Genomic DNA, 4,331 nt, shown 5'->3' on the forward strand with positions numbered 1-4,331 from the left:
ATGTCATATCATTATTATAACGTTCTATTATTTTGGATAATATTATGATATCCGCTACTTGATATGATATTCTATATCAGTAATATTACTTTTTGATAATTATTTATAGGATGCAACAAAATGTCATAAGATGTCATATCATTATTATGATATTCTATTATTTTCTATGACATCTTATTGATTGTTATGGTATTCTGTTATAATCTATAACATTTTGGTCAAGTATGAGCAAAATAGAATAAAAGAAGAGAAATGTCAATTTGGTCAAAAAAATTAAGAAAAACCTAAGTTACATTAAATGCATGTCTCACCATTAATTGACTACATGGCCTAATCAGATGAAGTGATATGCCTTTTTTCCATCAAAAATGATAGACAAGGAATTTCTTGTTGATTTGGACTCAATGCCAATTTTGTTTTCTTTGTTGTCTCGCACTTTTTTTTTTAATCAATTATAGGTGGCTGCTTCCTCAACCTCTTTTTTCATCGATCTTTTTTTATTTTGTCTTATTTTGTGTGTCATGCATGGTGGCAGTTTGATGATAATGATGAAGGAACATAGCTCAATTTATACCACGAGATGACTATGGATGAGGTCAAATGACCTTTCGTGAATAGGGATGCAAATGGGTCAAGTCGGACTAGGTCATGAGTTATCTCGATTCGATCCGATTTTTTGATCGAATATAAATATTGGACCCAAACCCAACCCAACAAAAGATTGGGTCGGGTTGGATCAGGCCCATGATCAAATTTTTTGATCTAATAGATCATTCGGATTGGATTGGATCCATGTATAACCCAGCCCGATCCATGAAATATGGATTCGATTCGGATCTAGATCTGGACCAATTCTAAGATCAATAAGTAGAAGATCTATAAACAACTTTGTTTGTACTATAAATTTTAATTCTGATGCATGAGACTATTAGAGCCCCCATGTCTCATACTCTTCACTCAAGAACCAAAAAGTCTAATCACATTTTCCTCACTATTGCACCTGACTTGGTTAATACAAATTCAAAATATTTTAACAAAATTTTAAAGATAAATATCTAAAAATCAATAGAATGCATTTTTAAGAACAATAGATGGTAAAACAGGCTCAATCAAAATTAATATTCATGTAATATAGGAACAAAAAGAGATAAAAAATGGTTTGGATTGGGTCAGATTAGATCAAGTCATTTATCTTAAGACTAAAATCAATCCAAAAATTTCATGGATCAAATCGAATCGGATCAGATCAAAATTTAGTAAATCCAGATTCAATCCAAAAAATAGAACGAGTCCAATTTAGAACATGATCCGGATTCACAGATTCTTTAAAACGGTTCGGATCGGATCGGGTCGGGTCATGGTCAATCTGACCCATTTGCAGCCTTACTTGTGAATCATATCCATGCCTTGCAACGTGGCTCCCTATGCAATGAGTCAAATATCATTTCCAAGGACACTTAATCTCCATCTTATGGTTGGTCAGGGTCTACCATGATTATGACATGAATCAAAACGGAGAGTTCCAATCTTTGGATTGTGGCCATCCATCAATTATATATGTAGTATATGTGTACCTAGATATATCTTGCATCATATATTTGTGCATTGACATCCTTTGCAAGAACTTGTATGGATTTGGAAGCACATCCTATAGCAGACCTTGTGTGCAATGACTTTCCCTCTACTCCTTTGTTTATTGTGTTATGGCTTAGCTCTGCCCATTCTTTGTTCTTTTCCACCATTGATGGCTTCGCAAGAGTTATTTGGAGATTCGGGCCATGCTAGAAAGTACATAAGATAATAACATTTTCAATGCAGCATTATAAAATGCGCTATAATTATAAGTGGTTGCCATCAAAAGATGAACAGCTGTCAAATAAATCAGTCCATGAGCATATAGCCTATCGTATATGATATATATGATTGGATGGCCGTCTACCTCCCGATGGTGGCCATCTATGGATGCGCGGCATTTTGCGATGCACAAGCCATCCATTGTATCTCTCTTAATAGCTAGCAGTTATCCATTTTTATAAAGGTGAAGCGGTGTCTCTTTTTTTTTTTTGATCTTTGTGGATTGAGATTTCATTTTTCTTTTTAAAAAGTTCTTTCACATGGTTGTTTTAATGGGCTATTTGATGTAATGTTGGGCTGTATTGGGCCTATATCTGGTATTTTGGGCTTCGCACCGATGGATAGGCTTCATGCCATGATGTATGTACTCTGCGCCTGGTTATGAGTTCGGAGTGGGTGTCCCCATATCTGAATTGGGTATCCGCATGGGATAGGTAGATGTTGAGCATTTTCCTTTGTCCCTCTTTCACTGGTGACCCCAAAGGCCCCACGTCAACCCAAAAAAAGTATCAATAACCCCATGCTGTTTAATGCATTAGGGACCCTTGAAGCCAGAACACCAAAAAACGAAGGGCTTCTAAAGAGTGGTTAAGAATCTGCCAGCTGGAAAATTTAGACTTAAATCTGGCCAAGAGAAAAATTTGGACCCATGGATTTGGCTTAGATCTTGAAAGTAACAAGTTGTTCAACCATACATGGATCTATTGGTCTAGATGCCACTAAACCACCATATAAAAATAATAATAATTTCCCAAAACTAGGCTTGCCCTTTTAAGGATATGGAAAATGGCTGTTTCCCATTAGTAATGCTACAACAAAGAATGTGCTAAGATCGAACTTGTTAGGTCTCTAATAACCACAAAGTATGCAACATCTTCAGGAGAACATGAAAAATTGTCTAGGAAAATATTGTTGTAAAAATAGTCGCAATGTGTAAAAGAAAAATCCGAGAGATGCAGAAAAAGGAGGAGAAACATAAAAAAATAGAGAAGATCTCTTCAATATATTTCACTATGATATGTACATCCATATATAGAGATGAAGAAGAGAGAAATAGGCAGGAAATTGGAGAGATCACGGTATCAATCACGTGATCCTCCCAATTCAAAAACATGCCATAGTAATTATAAAATATTCTAGACAATATTCTAGACAATAGACATTCCTAATATTCTGTAACATGCCATTGTAAAAAATATTCTAGACAATGTACATTCCTAATATTCTGTATATTCCTGATATAGGCAATGTACATTCCTAATAGTCCCCCTCAAGTTGGCGCATAGAGATTTCGAATGCCCAACTTGCATAGAATCTCTTGAAAATGATCACAGCCGAGAGCTTTGGTAAAGATATCTGCAAGCTGACAATGTGTAGGAACATATCGTGTAGCAATGTCTTGAGATTGTAGTCGCTCTCTGACAAAATGATAATCAATTTGTATGTGTTTGGTCCGCTCATGAAACACAGGATTTGCAGCAATGTGTAAAGCTGCTTGATTATCGCAATAAAGAAACATGGGACCATGATGTGAAACACTGAGATCAGATAAGAGGGCTCGAAGCCATAGTAATTCACTGATAGTGTGTACCATAGCCCGGTATTCGGCCTCTGCAGAGGAACGACACTGTTGTTTGCTTCTTAGCACGTCAAAAAATCGGAGCATCTCCTAAGAAAACATAGAAACCTGTAGTAGAGCGCCTTGTCATGGGACATCCTGTCCAGTCTGCATCACAATAAGCATATAACTGAAAGGTGTTGACACTTGAAAAAAATATGCCTTGACCTGGAGACCCTTTCAAATATTGTAAAATGCAGAAGGCTGCGTCTAAGTGTGGTTGCCGAGGAGATTGCATAAACTGTGTCAGAACATACACCGAGCATGCAATATCAGGCCTAGTGATGGTCAAATAAATGAGTCGTCCCAGCAATCGACGATATGGACCTGGATCATCAAGTAGTTTTCCATCATCCGCCGTGAGCTTAAGATGTTGCTGCATAGGAAATTTTGTGGGCTTGGTCCCAATCATTCCGGTCTCCTGGAGAATGTCAAGAGTATATTTTCATTGTGATACAAATATGCCCGAAGGTGATCGTGCCACTTCTAATCCAAAAAAATATTTTAAGTTGCCCAGGTCTTTAATGTGAAACTTGTCTTGCAAATATTGTTTCAGTGCCTGACATTTCGAAGGGTTATTCCCTATAATAATCATATCATCCACATAAACAAGAATGGCAATGAAAGAGTCCTCATCCTGTTTGGTGAACAGAGAGTGATCGGCTTTAGATTGAGTACAACCATATTGGAGCAAGGAGTGGGAGAACTTTTCAAACCACTGTCTTGATACTTGCTTGAGTCCATAAAGAGACTTACACAACCGACAAACACGTGTATCACTTGGTTTTAGAAATCCTGACGGAGGTGTCATGTATACTTCTTCATGAAGATCGCCATGAAGGAAAGCATTGTTAACGTC

The sequence above is a fragment of the Elaeis guineensis genome, chromosome 15, assembly GCF_000442705.2.
Source record: "Elaeis guineensis isolate ETL-2024a chromosome 15, EG11, whole genome shotgun sequence".
Taxonomy (NCBI): Eukaryota; Viridiplantae; Streptophyta; class Magnoliopsida; order Arecales; family Arecaceae; genus Elaeis; species Elaeis guineensis.